General features: G+C 40.4%; 1 long non-coding RNA gene and 7 other non-coding genes across 8 annotated transcripts; 7 read left to right on the top strand and 1 right to left on the bottom strand.

Annotated features, from left to right (window-relative positions):
* Nucleotides 1–2,550: 2,550 nt before the first annotated feature.
* LOC149095343 (uncharacterized) lies at nt 2,551–4,283 on the bottom strand. Its single transcript, XR_016204869.1, has 2 exons — nt 3,456–4,283; nt 2,551–2,855 (listed from the first exon to the last, which is right to left on the bottom strand). It is a non-coding gene; the product is annotated as an uncharacterized LOC149095343 (long non-coding RNA).
* Nucleotides 4,284–13,567: 9,284 nt separating this feature from the next.
* LOC149095342 (5S ribosomal RNA) lies at nt 13,568–13,686 on the top strand. Its single transcript, XR_016204877.1, has one exon. It is a non-coding gene; the product is annotated as a 5S ribosomal RNA (ribosomal RNA).
* A 384-nt stretch (nt 13,687–14,070) lies between these two features.
* On the top strand, nt 14,071–14,189 carry LOC149095341 (5S ribosomal RNA). Its single transcript, XR_016204876.1, has one exon. It is a non-coding gene; the product is annotated as a 5S ribosomal RNA (ribosomal RNA).
* Nucleotides 14,190–14,573: 384 nt separating this feature from the next.
* LOC149095340 (5S ribosomal RNA) lies at nt 14,574–14,692 on the top strand. Its single transcript, XR_016204875.1, has one exon. It is a non-coding gene; the product is annotated as a 5S ribosomal RNA (ribosomal RNA).
* A 384-nt stretch (nt 14,693–15,076) lies between these two features.
* Nucleotides 15,077–15,195, top strand: LOC149095339 (5S ribosomal RNA). The gene has a single exon (XR_016204874.1). It is a non-coding gene; the product is annotated as a 5S ribosomal RNA (ribosomal RNA).
* A 384-nt stretch (nt 15,196–15,579) lies between these two features.
* Nucleotides 15,580–15,698, top strand: LOC149095338 (5S ribosomal RNA). Its single transcript, XR_016205032.1, has one exon. It is a non-coding gene; the product is annotated as a 5S ribosomal RNA (ribosomal RNA).
* A 384-nt stretch (nt 15,699–16,082) lies between these two features.
* LOC149095337 (5S ribosomal RNA) lies at nt 16,083–16,201 on the top strand. The gene has a single exon (XR_016205031.1). It is a non-coding gene; the product is annotated as a 5S ribosomal RNA (ribosomal RNA).
* Nucleotides 16,202–16,585: 384 nt separating this feature from the next.
* On the top strand, nt 16,586–16,704 carry LOC149095336 (5S ribosomal RNA). The gene has a single exon (XR_016205030.1). It is a non-coding gene; the product is annotated as a 5S ribosomal RNA (ribosomal RNA).
* The last annotated feature ends 266 nt before the right edge of the window (nt 16,705–16,970 follow it).

The raw sequence follows: 16,970 nt of genomic DNA, 5'->3' as shown, positions 1-16,970 counted from the left end.
GTAAATGTCAGCAGCATAAATTCAACTCAATGATTTGGCATACTACTATCATCAAATGTTTACCCCTTGATTCAGAATTTTTAGGAGTATCAAATAGAATTCCGCTATAGATTACAAATGCTGTTTACCTTAACAAATATTTGCATTAATTCTGGAGATATTTAAGTTTAAAATGTGTAAAATATATGCAAATGAGAGGACTGATGATGTCATACACCAAACCCAATATTACATCAAGTGCAGACCATATATACAGCAGAGATCATTGAAACTTGGTAGCCTTATAGTTCTACAGGCAACACACTAATATGGCTATAAAAATATGTTCCCAATTGGCAACTCAATCTTTTCCAGTCGCCTCTAACCCAATTTCAATAATGCAGTGATTTTCAGCTTGAAAAACATTAATCAAGGCCATGAGGTGGCCAGAAAAGCCTAGAATATCAGGGAAGGTCTGAAATGTAGTCTGTTGCCATGGTAACAAAACTGTTAAGCTCATATTATGTAGCACATCTGCAAATTGCATCGTAATAGCACTGTCCCCACTGGAGCCCATGGTTCAGTAGTTTACTTGGACAATAAATTTCATAACTTTCCTGGGGGACTGGATGATCTAACTGGTATGTGGGAGACTCCCAGAATATTTGCAAGAATGTATGGCTATCTCTTCACAGGTATTCGTTAATAAATAAATAAATAAATAAATATATAGACACTAACACTACTAACATGATTGAGTTTGGAAAATATATAATTATATTTTTAGGCTATGATATTTTGAAAAATTCCCCTCTCCCATCTAACATGCTGATCTTCTTTAATTTGGTACTTGAAATTGATAACAAGGATGCTACACCTTGGCAACTCGTTGGCCAGGATATGTTGCACAGTCTTCACATCAGATAATGGGTCTGTACATATTATTTATGTATTTATTAAACAGAGATCTCCCCATCCCATCCCTATGGAAATTCCAATTTTTATTAATACTTTTCTTTAAAAAGTTTGACTTTTGAGACCCTCCCCATCCCTGGAATTTCCAATAATCTCCTTGGGGTGGGTATGGACATTTTCTAGAACCACACAATAAAACAAATAAACAAACTTTAAGATAAAATGTTGAAGTATAAGTCAGTGGGACATATATACATTGATCAACTTATAAAGACATGATTGATCATTGCAACATACTATACACAACTTAAGCAAAGGTGAAATTATAGCCTGAAAAAAAAAATTAGGTGTGAACTGGATTCTAACCCATGACCTCTGTGATACCGGTGCGATAACTTAATTAATTAAAGTTCTATGCTACAACATACCAAACTGCTAATTTATTATGAAGTGACACAGCTAAAGGAGAGTTGTCAAGAAATCAACCTTTTTGTGAATTCTAAGATCAATATGAGTCTTCTAAATTTAAGATTATTATACCTAACAAAAGACATACAGTAGGGCACTGCACTGTGTGCTCTCTCTACACACTCTTCCAGGCAGCATAGTAATACATATACATGTACTTTTTTTTTTGATTGGAATATACTGTTACTGCATGGTCATACAAGAGGTACTAGTTGCTGCTGAGTAGTCTTAAAATAAGTGAACTAAGTGTGACAAAATATAATGTATATTAAATCTGCACCAGTTCAGTACAATTTAGTACCAAATTTTAATCAGCTGCAAAAAAAATTGTTAGCACCTGATATTACATGTACTTTGTGAAGGCTTCTGGAGGGGTTATACTTTTATAAAGTACCTGGCAGCAAGTACTATTTTGATTTACTAAAGCAAGACTGTAGTAACTGCTAAGGAAATGTGTTTTGTACATCCCAGAAAAATTGGGTGGGGGTCAGTGCAGCCCTCTTCACAAAAGTTAAACTCTTAACCTATTTATGACCAAAATCTGTGATTTTCCCTACTCCATTTACGACTGTTGCGACTGCTACAGTTGCCCTAAACATAAGTTTTGAAGGACTCTTGTTGATGGTCTTATCAATAATGATGAAAATTGAGGTAGCTTATTCTAAAAAACATAACAAATTAAAGACTAGAGGGCAAAAGCCTTACCCTAGAGTATTTATGACCAAAACGACTGAATAACCATACCCTTTGGGGCTGCACAGCTGTATATAGCACATAGAGGAGAGTCCCCCCCCCCCCCCCCCCCCCTTACCGCTGGAGCAGGAATCAAAATATTATTGCCTTGATGACATAATAAAGATAAAATCTCAAAATAATCAAGAGTTACATATATGCATGGGACTTCACTAACAAAATGATAACTGTTGCTTGTTGTAAATTGTATATAAATTACTCCTACAATGTGCCAGAATTCTGTTAATCTGGTCACCAACAGGTCACAAAAATCTGACTGTATAATTAATAAATAAGAAAATGACCGACTGAGCTTTTGTTTGAGCCAGAATAGAGTGGCCATAATAACTAGGTGGCTGTGTTAATGGGGGTGGCCGTATGGTGAGGTACATTCCACAATAGTGATAAAGATGACACTCTCAAACACCAGTACCCATAAAGATTTTGGACAGTATATTTTGTATAACCAGTTGGAAGAGGAAGAGGGAAAATGGAAATAAAATAGAATAGCTCTTGTGTACCAGAGACAACCCTTTCCCCGAGTTACCCTGGCAGAGCTAACTTTTCACTTATTTCTTTGCAAAATTCAACCAACCGTTTACACGAGGATGACGAACCAGACTTGGGGGTGAGACAATTCAGGTGGGCAAGTTGACTCACCTTGGCAGCTAAAGTAACCAACAACTTTTCTTTGAGTATACATTAACACTTTGGCTCACCTAACTGGAACAACTCTCGGCATGGCGAGTGTCACGTAATGCCTAGATTTAAGATTTAAAACAGCAATTTGTATCAAAGAAGAGAAAATTAACTCAGCAAAACCCACTCTGATCAAATGAGTGAGGGAAACTTAAACAAAGAGGGATAGTTGCACATTTGATTATTCAATAAGAGTTACGAATAATCATGCAGGGTCAACTTTTACTCGGCCTACATGGGCTACATTTTCTCATACAAACACTTGATAAAGTTGCCTCAGGGGGAGGGTTATCCCGGGTACCCGAGACCATACAAATGGGACCTGTGTTGCCTCAAAGAACACCCCCACGATTTTCAAAGGGGAAGGTCCATAAACAGGACCTTAACTTTGGGCAGCTTCAATGGCAGATTCCCTCTGATGGCTTGGATTTGAATAATTGATTTAATTACTTTTAAAGAGGACTAGAACTTAAAAATCTTGCTCGAATTTCGATCCAGCGAGGCACAAGTTTCCATGCGGTGAATCAAGTTTTTACTGGGCGTTTTAAAAGCACTCGCCAAAGAGAAAGAGACTGATGACCCCAAACTACCGATACATATGTATTGTATCTTACTGAGAGCAACAATCTTCAACGAGAAATGTAGGAATGTGGGATACTGACCTTCAGCATGCGATCCAGCTTGTCTCCTCTACCAATACACGTGAGCCAAGAGCAACAAAAGCTCTGGTGACAGCGACTTTCGGAGCTAAACGGCTTCTGTTAATTATGTTCCCGTAGTACACAGTGCAAACTATGGCCAGCAATACTTCATCCAGGTTGTTGTTAACATTATAGGCTATTGCACTTATTGTTATCACTAAATCACGAACAACAAGAACCAAAAGTCGGAACAACACCAGTTTTGCAAATGTGTAAAATTCGCCCGACGATGACGGAAGGCTCTCCGTTATTTTGCGTCAAAACAATAATAAACTTTTCTCTTTTCCCGAAATTTTTGCTTAAAAAGTCGAACTAATGTGTCTGCAACATCTTTCCATCCTCAATATAAAATGAAACGAAACTGATGGTTTACAAATAGAGGGAAATCGCGAGTAATCGAAACGCCATTTTCTCGCTTTGTGAAACGAGCCGCGAAACACAGTTTTAACCGGATGTGACGTCATTTTTTGTTGGATGATGCCTATACGAAATTTTCAGGAGTCTTCTCCCCCGCCCCTGGTAAGTAAGTAAGTAAAGACTTTATTTAAAGAGGGTAGCACTAAAATAGTACACACCAAAAAAAATTCGAATTTTTTTCGTTGGCTGACAAAAACTGAATGCGCAGCAGAAATGAAAATTACAGAGATCTACGCATTCCATTTTACTTTCGGCCCGATTGCGGTACCTTCGCTAAGTTGACACAGGCGCGCTTTACGAAAAAAAACAAAAAAAAAAAAGGCAAAACAAATGGTAACCATTCCCGATGGATCCGAAGGAATCGTTAAAGTTTCCACGTAACCAAAGAAGTACGTCGCCTGCAACGATGTCATTCTCGATCGTAATCATCGTCCTTTGATGTAGCAGCCGAGAAGGTGGGAAGAAACGTTTTTAAACGTTTTAAGCGTTTTAAAAAACTCTGAGGATCAACCAGCTAATACAACAATTACTTTGTGGCTGACCATACCCCAAGAAATCATAAAATTAAGTTCGAATCGGCAGTGGGTTTCAAGAAACGTTTGTCTTCCTTTATGAAAAGTTCAAAAGGAAACTTACTACTGAAACAGGTAGACTATTTTTTCAGAGATGTACGGGTCCGCAAATGATCCCAGGACCGCAAATGATCCCGGACCGCAAATGATCCCCATATTGGACCGCAAATGATCCTAATAAAAAAATAACGAATGGCATGGATGGTGGGATTGTGTGGATAGGGAATTAGCGTACGTGAATACCGATGTTTTTATTAAAGCCATCTTATAATTGTAATGGCTTACAACTTGCTTTTTTTCATACTTTCGTCTAAATTTTGTTGCTAACTAGGATGTTATGAATATCACCACTCAATCATCAACTTGGCTTGCATTTCTTTGCAATTCTCAGTAAAGTTATGATCAGTGCAACATACGCTACATATCCTCCTTTGTTAAACATTGATATTTCGGTGTTATAGTTAAATCACATTTTATCAGCCATTAACGCCACTCGTCTAAAGTTTTAAACTAAAATCTAACCATGAAGCAACTATTACGGAAGACGCTGTCACCTGAGTAGACCCACAAGCCTACAACGCTTTATCACTCTGTAAAACACCTAGTGTGTAGCACTGGAAATTTGAACAAATTTATTTTGTAATTTTTCCTTGGTCGTATTTTGGCTTTAATTCCTCGGAAATGACTACTTGAGTATTCTAAGAAGCCAAAATTCCAAGCTATGGTTATGAAGTTCAGCTTCATGACCAAGCAAAGCCAAGGCTTGCGCTTCGTTTTGACAATTAGCTGTTTAATAGATGTTTGATACTATCTCCACCGGGATTTCGAGAATGTTTACAAGTATGTGTTTTTCTAAGACTTCTAATTCAATAGATCGTCTTCACGTGACGTGTTTTTATCCTCATCAGGCATAAGAGGCGGTATATTTATATCTGTTTACAATTAGCGTGCTTCGTTTGGAAACCAGAGCATTTTGAATTTCAGGGTTATGGAGGCTGCGTGACCCAAGGCTGCGATCGAGTTTGTTGAAAAATATATACTTATCTCATGATTTTGAGCCTTGTTAGAAGTTAGAGCATTAAGAAAAGTGTTTATGTAAATGCCTGTTTGTTTAGTGCTGATAATCAGTCGCCCAGAAAGCCAAAGTAAGTTCCAGATGTTTACACTATATTCCGGCCGCCATATTGGTGTACCACGGATGTACACCACCATGCCGTTTTCTTTCTGGGCTCTGGAAATTTCTGGGAAACATTTACGACAAATATCTGAAGTTTGGGGAAACGTACAGGCCTAAAACTTGGAGAAGTGTCTTATTTAGCTATCTTCTATAGCGTACATCACAATTTCTTAGCTTTTCCTATTGGTTGGTTTTCGATTTATTATTTTTTTTATTGCGTGACAGTGAAAACGATCTGTACCCTTCGAAGAACAAAACAGCAACTGTGGAATATTTTTTTGTAAAATGATAAAACGTTTTTTTTAGTTCATAATTCTTGTACATGTTCTCACCTTCCTCTGATATAAATCCATGCCATTCCTTATTTTTTGATCGGATCATTTGCCATTTGCGGTCCAATATGGGGATCATTTGCGGACCGGCTATCTTTAAAACAGGGAAGGGGGAATCGGGGAATAGGGGAATAGGAGAATAGGAATGGGGAACGGGGAACGGGGAACGGGGAACGGGGAACGGGGAACGGGGAACGGGGAACGGGGAACGGGGAACGGGGAACGGGGAACGGAGAACGGGGAACGGGGAACGGGGAACGGGGAACGGGGAACGGGGAACGGGGAACGGGGAACGGGGAATCTTTAAAATGGGGAATCTTTAAAAGCAGGAATCTTTAAAATGGGGAATCTTTAAAAGCGGGAATCTTTAAAAGCGGGAATCTTTAAAATGGGGAATCTTTAAAAGCGGGAATCTTTAAAACGGGGAATCTTTAAAAGCGGGAATCTTTAAAACGGGGAATCTTTAAAAGCGGGAATCTTTAAAACGGGGAATCTTTAGAAGCGGGAATCTTTAAAATGGGGAATCTTTAAAAGCGGGAATCTTTAAAAGCGGGAATCTTTAAAATGGGGAATCTTTAAAACGGGTAATCTTTAAAGTGGGGAATATTTAATAGCGTTAATCTTTACTGAAAAGTGAACGAGAATCTCTCAGTTTCCCACCGGAAGCTATTTATTCTCTCACATGTATCAACTCAACAGGTACAGAGACAGTTGTGGAATTTATTCATTGTAATTTTATTGCACGCTATTAAAGCACATCGGTTTAGCGGGATAGTGGAGCGGTTCAAATCTCGATTCTCACTCTGAGATCCGCTAGACCGACCAAAGAATCTAACCGCCTGGATTTATCTTAACTCCGGACTGTGACGTTTAGTTTCGCAGCGATGGATATTTGTCGTAGCCTTATCATGTGCTAATGGAAGGACTTACGACTTAACGACAAATACATGGCAGGGAAAACACGTTTTTGATTGTTTAATCGATAAATCAACAGTCCCCTCACATGACGTCGCTAAAATTCAAACTACAAAACTATCAATCATCCTGAGATTTTGCTTTCATGATTTGTAAGAGCAGCTGAAAACTAATAGTCATACAAATTTTTGCTCCAAGTGGGTTCTTGGTTATAATGCGCTTGAATTTCTAATCTTTTGCGTGACGCGGCATTTACATGACGGACAAGAAAGCTGTCATGTTGGTTAAAAGAGTGACTTATTTCGGGGAATTTGGCTATCTGAACAGTTCATGTATTAGAAAAAGTATTATTTTTAAAATGTTTTTGAGTTCCTGAAGAGATAAATTCACGCTTTTGTAGCAAAACTCAGTGACAGATGTTTCTGTTGGTTTCCGGCCGCCATCCGGATGGGCGCCAGCATGGCGTCTCCATCAAAATCTCTATAAATTTGGGTAAAAAATTTCTCCACATGTCTTGCGTAAGAAACATTGCTGTGACCTGAATCTTAGCGAAAGTCATTGCATATTTACCTTCTTTCTCTTCAAGATTCTGGACTTTATCATTTGAACTGTTTTGATTTTGATTTTGTTTATTTTGAATAGCATGACACTGAAAACCGGCAATAAAGCAGTTCGATGCTCGATGCCCGAACGATGTGACGGCGAATTTCGCGTATAATCCGTCATTGCGTCCTTAATGATACCTCTTTCTACGCCATGCAGTCATGCGAAGACAATTTCAAAGTGCCCATCGCATTCACTTTAAAGAGGAAAGAATCGGTCGCTTTGAAGGTCTTCCACAGTTTAAGTGGAATGATCTCAGCGAACAAGATGTGATAGGGGAAGGGTCGTTTGAAGACGTTTTTATCACAAAAACCAGGAACAAGAACGGAAAGTCAAAACAGTGGTTGACAAGAAATCACCCGCTTTTAATAAAGATTCCCGCTTTTAAAGATTCCCCATTTTAAAGATTCCCGCTTTTAAAGATTCCCCATTTTAAAGATTCCCGCTTTTAAAGATTCCCCATTTTAAAGATTCCCCATTTTAAAGATTCCCCGTTTTAAAGATTCCCGCTTTTAAAGATTCCCCATTTTAAAGATTCCCGCTTTTAAAGATTCCCCATTTTAAAGATTCCCGCTTTTAAAGATTCCCCATTTTAAAGATTCCCCATTTTAAAGATTCCCCGTTTTAAAGATTCCCGCTTTTAAAGATTCCCCATTTTAAAGATTCCCCGTTTTAAAGATTCCCGCTTCTAAAGATTCCCCATTTTAAAGATTCCCGCTTTTAAAGATTCCCCATTTTAAAGATTCCCCGTTTTAAAGATTCCCGCTTTTAAAGATTCCCCATTTTAAAGATTCCCGCTTTTAAAGATTCCCCATTTTAAAGATTCCCGCTTTTAAAGATTCCCCATTTTAAAGATTCCCCATTTTAAAGATTCCCCGTTTTAAAGATTCCCGCTTTTAAAGATTCCCCATTTTAAAGATTCCCCGTTCCCCGTTCCCCGTTCCCCGTTCCCCGTTCCCCATTCCCGTTCCCCATTCCCGTTCCCCATTCCCGTTCCTCGTTCCCCATTCCCGTTCCCCATTCCCGTTCCCCATTCCCGTTCCCCGTTCCCGTTCTCCATTTCCATTCCCATTCCCATTCCCATTCCCATTCCCATTCCCATTCCCCGATTCCCCGTTCCCTGTTTTAAAGATAGCCTTTGCGGACCCGTAGAGAGACGCGCGAAACAGTTGCCGTTGTCAAGAAGCGTATTTGAATTAAGCCCACGTGGTCTAAAACTGACGCCAAATAGGTAAGCGCACGTGATCACATTCCTTCACGTTCCTAAACACTCTAATTTATCCCGTACGATTTGCATAAGATCATCGCAAGTCGCCACCTCATTCTCGTCCGTCGTTATCACTTCACATCGATCTTCGGGAAAAGAAGTGTTATAAAAAACTTTTATCTGTATCATGTTGCACTACTAAGTAACAATCAGAGCGAAAGATCGACGACTGATCATGAGAAGAAGCGCGTGGGAAAAACTCAGGCTGGAAGAACCGAGCCACAGACCGCGCGAAGGAATATGCTCGCGTGCGTTTGACTTTTCATTTGATGGCTTCAGGCCATGTGACCCAAAACGTTCTCGTTTGTCGCTAACGGCAACTGTTTCGCCCGTCCTCGAAAAAACCCCGGAAAAAACACTCTACCTGTTTCGGTAGTATTTCTTTTGCCAATCAGTCCAGAAGTGTTTTATTTGGACCTCGAACGCTGCGTTAGAAAGCATGCAATTCACTATAGGGGATTCATGCTAACGTCATTGTTTACATTTTTGCTCATTTGCATACGATTTTGCGTACAAAAGGAAACATTTTAGATATGAATTGACTCCAGGCAGCTAAAGAGCTAGTAAACTTTAATACATGGTGAAATTTTTAGTTCTTTGGGTGTAATACTCAACGAGATATTGTCTTTCAAAAACTGCAAAATTTCTGGGTGGCAAGAGCGCTAATTTGTAAAATTTTGAGTTTCTACACCCGTGTCGCACAAGAAGTGTCCAATACAACAGGCTCATATTCTTTGCCAGAGTTAATCGCACCATGACCTTTCAATATTCAGAACTGATTTATTTGTAGCTCCATCAGAAACTGAATTGCTTATTCTAATGAGGCAAATATTGTAAACAAGGATTCCCCTATTAAAGTGTCAGTATCCAGGGCCTCGTATAACTTCAAAATTAACAAAGATAATAATGATCAGAATGTGGGAATGGAGCTGTCCATAACAAATTGATTCATTGTCTTGGTAATTAGAAACTTGTCGATACGTGTGCGAATTGCGAATAAGAGAACCATCCGTAAGGTGATGCCCGATCCACGTGAAAGTTCGTGCATCTTTGTAGCGATCACGCCAAACATCACATGAATTGAATTGCGAAGTGATTGTTTGTAAAGACAAGACAAGACAAGACAAGATAAGATAAGATAAGATAAGAACTTTATTAAGGTGTCGAAGTCGCTAGCATACAATGAATACTAACTGGGGACACCTAACTACGATTACTTATCTAATAATTAATAAAATATAAAATAAATGTACGTGTGTAAGTGTTTTAAAATATATATCTGACCGATTTTCCAAAAACATGCCCGTTATATTGGTGCAAAGTTTTTAACACGGTTTTCATAAATTCAGACATATATTGGCATAGAATGTCCGAAACTGCTCAGGGAATTCCCTAGTTTGACTCTAGATGCTTTACAAAGATCGACAGAAAATTAGACACGCTCGTTTTTCGACCTTTCTGGGTCATCCAGTCTTGTTCCCTGAAATATATGTCTTGATTTATGAAAACGGTGTTAAAGATTGAATCAAGTGTTTTTTTGATTTATTTCTTTGTTTGTTTTTTTTAAAATTATTTTTGCTCTCGCTATAACAGCAGCTTGTAAATCTTACCTAGCATGAAATGTAGAAACTCCTTGCCGCATGTTTCATTTATTTAGGTTTTTTTTTTTTCATTATTTATCGACCCCCCTCCCCACCCCCTTTTCAATTTGTGTTAAGCTTAGCCCAGGCTACACTCGTCTGAATTCAGTTCGCGCGGTGACTCCGACAAGGAGCCGACCGATTAGCGTTCTGTATTTGCTGTCTAAAGGAAGTCTGCCCGAGGACATCATCAAGTCCAATGAAGGCGCAAGTCTAACGATTTGCTAGCAAGCATCGTCCATTATCGTACGTGAGGCAGGCCTGAGATGTGTACACTGTACGGGTCGCATTTAGTCCCGTAACAGTAGGCCGTTTTTGCCCTGTGGCGATAATGTTGTGCTTGCTTTAGACAGCAAAACTCTTTAGCCACATCAATTTAGGGCTTAGACGTGCAATGGACTAAACATTTCTAGCTGCTGTTGGCGTCATTTGCTCTGAATTTTGATGTAGCTAAAGACTTAGAAAAAAATCTGTTGAAATCTGGATACGGCCGTTCCGCGCTCGACAAAATTCATGTACATCCGGGACATTGCTATTCGCGAGCAAAACGGCTACGACTAGGGTGAAGAACATGAGGTCAAGCGCTGATCGTGAGTAGGACTTCCTTGTTTTATCAATTTTAGACGTTCTCGGCCTAGCTAACTAACAGGACTGTCCGTGATTCGCTAGCGCGGAAGAAATTTATTTGCGTGGCTTCCGGGCGATAATTGACGTAACGACAACATGTTGAGTGTTCGCTTACTGCTAACTATGGCCTAGTTTGTTTGAAGTTCAATCGATTCTCGACGTAGGAAGCTCTTGTTCAGTCCATTTAGGACGATGCAGGCCTTTAGAAAGCGATAGATTAGCTCTCCGCCGCGGTTTTGATATCTGTACGTTCGTGTTGATTTAGACTCCAATTTCATGTTAAAAGCACTCTTAATTAAATTGTACAATTCATGATTCAACCAAACGACGGTGAATTTAGTCTTCCTGGCCTCAAAAGGCATACAGGAGAGTTGTTTGCTGTTATTTCTGCTACGATAAGCCTTGTGGAAAGCTAGCTGTAGGACAGAATTGTATCAAGATTATCAGTGACAAGTCAAATTCTGTGGCTATGGTTTTGCAAACCCAGACAGATACAGAAAACAAACAATGAGCCATGCAGTAAGAACAGTCTCTACAAGTACTGTCCGGCAGGCTTGTGAAATATTATGCTGCAGTCAATGGTCTTCCATTCTGATCTCCGCCTATTTTACCGGGCCTCATGTTTCCGATGTAGTTAAACTCCCCACCGATAATAGTCTCACCGTCTTCAGAAATAAATTCATCTGTCAAGGCCAGAAAAGAAAGTTTGTCGCGCACTGTCCAGTCTGGCTCTGATTCACCCCAAGCTCAGTGAATTGACTACAAATTATATTTCAAACACTAACCTGGCTTTTTTCCACGCAATTGCACATTTTTGGAAAAAAATCTGTCTGGGTGCCAATACGATACGTAGATGTAGCTTCTGTTTATAGTGTTCAAAGTCAAAATCAGATCCCACATAATTTTAGCTGTCTCCTTGTAAGTCAAAGGAAAATAGGAAATAGAATGGGGATCTGGGAAACAGGTTATTTCCATCGGCCATTGTGAGGTAAAACACAACACGTGAGATTGGGCGTGTTTAAAACACGAAATGGCGAAATGACGAAATAGCAAAACGGCGAAATGGTGAAATGGTGAAATGGTACTAAAGATAAGAGCCAACGTTAGAAGATATAACCGCTCCAATAAAAGTTGTAATTGTTGCCCGATTTATTCCGTTTGGGGACGGAGCATTTAATTTTTGAGTTCAGGGGGAGAGGGGTGGGGATGTGGACACTTCCTTCCAAGGAAGAATTTTCATTGGTACTTGTGTAATTAATTTGTTTTCCACTTCCTTTACCACTTTTCCAATGCTTACTTGTATAAGATTTCCTTCTCCTAATTTTCTTGTGCAAGATTGTTTTTTCCGCAATTAGTCAAACCCCCTTTTAGAAATGAAATGGTTAGCAACTTGGACTGTAAGTACAGGTAAATAAATCCCGACAAATTAAAGAAAATAATCATAAGGGGCATACACATGAGTAATTTTTTAAGTTATCATTTTTGTAGTTTTCTGTAGTGAGACAAGGAAAGCCTATAATATTACCTTTTCTAGATCCGCCGACACGCGGGAAGTAAGTTTAAAACTTTTCATTGATGGGCTTCACTGAAGCACATGAACAAACGCCTCTGTCTCGCCTTTTTGTCATAGCCGCTGCTTGATGGTAAAGACGAGATAAACAATTCGTTTTCTTCCGATGTCAAAACTAAACACCGCCATTTTGATCAAGAAAATCCTAGGCGTCTCAAACCGCGCCCTGTTAACAAAGAGAGACTGGAATCCAAATTACCCAAAGGTTTGAGATGGCGAATTTGTAACTGTAGATGTTTCTTTTATTTCTCTGGATTAATCGACAGAATACATTCGGCAACAGATGGAGATTTCAGTGGAACGGTAATATCTTATAACTTTAGCTCTTATCTTTAGTACTATTTCGCCATTTCGTGTTTTTAACACGCCCCTTGAGATTGATGGAGCGCCAAAGAAAATACCATAATCAAACACTAAAGACATATATATATCGTAGTCTTAAGTGCTCTTTTAAAATACCTTACATCCCTGCCTGGTGGTTGAGAGACATCATAAAGCCTTGATAGACCCGCAAGTCATCAGCACGTTTTAAAGAACCAAACTGTGCTATCATCTTTGAACAAACTGATACAATCGAGGTATCGGCGTTTGTAGTCAGATCGATCCAGGCAGCAAAGTCCCAGAGCAGTTCTTCCCCAAGAAAACAATCCTTTCGTGATTTGCAGCCCATTTCCCAAACAATGCCAGCGTCAAAGTTTAAAAAGCGAGAACTCATTTTAGACTTATAAAGTATAATTTCTTCAAACAACCGCCATGTCTTCCCTTACGTAAGTAGGAAAAACCTTCCCGGAATGCATTGCGCTAGAGCTCAATAAACGTTTTGTGGCCTAAAAATAAAACTAAATACAGGCAGACGTAATTGGAAATTCATCACAACAGCAATTAAAGGCCTTCCTTCTAAGAGACTTAAAAGAGAGTCCAAGCAATTGGGCAAGGTTTGAGTTGTTTCTTTCGTCTACGACCACACCACAGGGAACGTACCGGTTCTCGTCCGATCACCGAAGTCAAGTCCTGTTGGGCGGCGTCAGTACCTGGCTGGGTGACCACCTGGGAATACGCCGTGTTGTAGACTTTTGGAGCCATTTTGGGACTGGACTCTTCAGAGAAGATTTCCATACGCCTCCACATCATTGATCCCTCTGTTTTCGAAATGTTTTCTTTTTTTTTGAAATTATTTTTCCAGCAAGTTGACAGCATATTAGAACATTTTCTTGTTTGATTACAGCACTGCAACACTGAGCAGCACACTGGAGGCAATCTCTTGAATGTGGCTTTGATGACTGACCATTGGAGAATCGCCCCTTTTGTGATTTGAAGTCTTAGCTGGCTTTGGAATCTCTCGGTTAAGTAGCCGAGACGTAATTGGAAATTCATCACAACAGCAATTAAAGGCCTTCCTTCTAAGAGACTTAAAAGAGAGTCCAAGCAATTGGGCAAGGTTTGAGTTGTTTCTTTCGTCTACGACCACACCACAGGGAACGTACCGGTTCTCGTCCGATCACCGAAGTCAAGTCCTGTTGGGCGGCGTCAGTACCTGGCTGGGTGACCACCTGGGAATACGCCGTGTTGTAGACTTTTGGAGCCATTTTGGGACTGGACTCTTCAGAGAAGATTTCCATACGCCTCCACATCATTGATCCCTCTGTTTTCGAAATGTTTTCTTTTTTTTTGAAATTATTTTTCCAGCAAGTTGACAGCATATTAGAACATTTTCTTGTTTGATTACAGCACTGCAACACTGAGCAGCACACTGGAGGCAATCTCTTGAATGTGGCTTTGATGACTGACCATTGGAGAATCGCCCCTTTTGTGATTTGAAGTCTTAGCTGGCTTTGGAATCTCTCGGTTAAGTAGCCGAGACGTAATTGGAAATTCATCACAACAGCAATTAAAGGCCTTCCTTCTAAGAGACTTAAAAGAGAGTCCAAGCAATTGGGCAAGGTTTGAGTTGTTTCTTTCGTCTACGACCACACCACAGGGAACGTACCGGTTCTCGTCCGATCACCGAAGTCAAGTCCTGTTGGGCGGCGTCAGTACCTGGCTGGGTGACCACCTGGGAATACGCCGTGTTGTAGACTTTTGGAGCCATTTTGGGACTGGACTCTTCAGAGAAGATTTCCATACGCCTCCACATCATTGATCCCTCTGTTTTCGAAATGTTTTCTTTTTTTTTGAAATTATTTTTCCAGCAAGTTGACAGCATATTAGAACATTTTCTTGTTTGATTACAGCACTGCAACACTGAGCAGCACACTGGAGGCAATCTCTTGAATGTGGCTTTGATGACTGACCATTGGAGAATCGCCCCTTTTGTGATTTGAAGTCTTAGCTGGCTTTGGAATCTCTCGGTTAAGTAGCCGAGACGTAATTGGAAATTCATCACAACAGCAATTAAAGGCCTTCCTTCTAAGAGACTTAAAAGAGAGTCCAAGCAATTGGGCAAGGTTTGAGTTGTTTCTTTCGTCTACGACCACACCACAGGGAACGTACCGGTTCTCGTCCGATCACCGAAGTCAAGTCCTGTTGGGCGGCGTCAGTACCTGGCTGGGTGACCACCTGGGAATACGCCGTGTTGTAGACTTTTGGAGCCATTTTGGGACTGGACTCTTCAGAGAAGATTTCCATACGCCTCCACATCATTGATCCCTCTGTTTTCGAAATGTTTTCTTTTTTTTTGAAATTATTTTTCCAGCAAGTTGACAGCATATTAGAACATTTTCTTGTTTGATTACAGCACTGCAACACTGAGCAGCACACTGGAGGCAATCTCTTGAATGTGGCTTTGATGACTGACCATTGGAGAATCGCCCCTTTTGTGATTTGAAGTCTTAGCTGGCTTTGGAATCTCTCGGTTAAGTAGCCGAGACGTAATTGGAAATTCATCACAACAGCAATTAAAGGCCTTCCTTCTAAGAGACTTAAAAGAGAGTCCAAGCAATTGGGCAAGGTTTGAGTTGTTTCTTTCGTCTACGACCACACCACAGGGAACGTACCGGTTCTCGTCCGATCACCGAAGTCAAGTCCTGTTGGGCGGCGTCAGTACCTGGCTGGGTGACCACCTGGGAATACGCCGTGTTGTAGACTTTTGGAGCCATTTTGGGACTGGACTCTTCAGAGAAGATTTCCATACGCCTCCACATCATTGATCCCTCTGTTTTCGAAATGTTTTCTTTTTTTTTGAAATTATTTTTCCAGCAAGTTGACAGCATATTAGAACATTTTCTTGTTTGATTACAGCACTGCAACACTGAGCAGCACACTGGAGGCAATCTCTTGAATGTGGCTTTGATGACTGACCATTGGAGAATCGCCCCTTTTGTGATTTGAAGTCTTAGCTGGCTTTGGAATCTCTCGGTTAAGTAGCCGAGACGTAATTGGAAATTCATCACAACAGCAATTAAAGGCCTTCCTTCTAAGAGACTTAAAAGAGAGTCCAAGCAATTGGGCAAGGTTTGAGTTGTTTCTTTCGTCTACGACCACACCACAGGGAACGTACCGGTTCTCGTCCGATCACCGAAGTCAAGTCCTGTTGGGCGGCGTCAGTACCTGGCTGGGTGACCACCTGGGAATACGCCGTGTTGTAGACTTTTGGAGCCATTTTGGGACTGGACTCTTCAGAGAAGATTTCCATACGCCTCCACATCATTGATCCCTCTGTTTTCGAAATGTTTTCTTTTTTTTTGAAATTATTTTTCCAGCAAGTTGACAGCATATTAGAACATTTTCTTGTTTGATTACAGCACTGCAACACTGAGCAGCACACTGGAGGCAATCTCTTGAATGTGGCTTTGATGACTGACCATTGGAGAATCGCCCCTTTTGTGATTTGAAGTCTTAGCTGGCTTTGGAATCTCTCGGTTAAGTAGCCGAGACGTAATTGGAAATTCATCACAACAGCAATTAAAGGCCTTCCTTCTAAGAGACTTAAAAGAGAGTCCAAGCAATTGGGCAAGGTTTGAGTTGTTTCTTTCGTCTACGACCACACCACAGGGAACGTACCGGTTCTCGTCCGATCACCGAAGTCAAGTCCTGTTGGGCGGCGTCAGTACCTGGCTGGGTGACCACCTGGGAATACGCCGTGTTGTAGACTTTTGGAGCCATTTTGGGACTGGACTCTTCAGAGAAGATTTCCATACGCCTCCACATCATTGATCCCTCTGTTTTCGAAATGTTTTCTTTTTTTTTGAAATTATTTTTCCAGCAAGTTGACAGCATATTAGAACATTTTCTTGTTTGATTACAGCACTGCAACACTGAGCAGCACACTGGAGGCAATCTCTTGAATGTGGCTTTGATGACTGACCATTGGAGAATCGCCCCTTTTGTGATTTGAAGTCTTAGCTGGCTTTGGAATCT

The sequence above is a fragment of the Orbicella faveolata genome, unplaced genomic scaffold (genome assembly GCF_042242905.1).
Source record: "Orbicella faveolata isolate gen_17 unplaced genomic scaffold, um_ofav_v1 contig_52, whole genome shotgun sequence".
Lineage (NCBI taxonomy): Eukaryota > Metazoa > Cnidaria > Anthozoa > Scleractinia > Merulinidae > Orbicella > Orbicella faveolata.
Note: the sequence above shows the minus strand (reverse complement) of the source record. Positions and strands in the feature narration are given on the sequence as shown.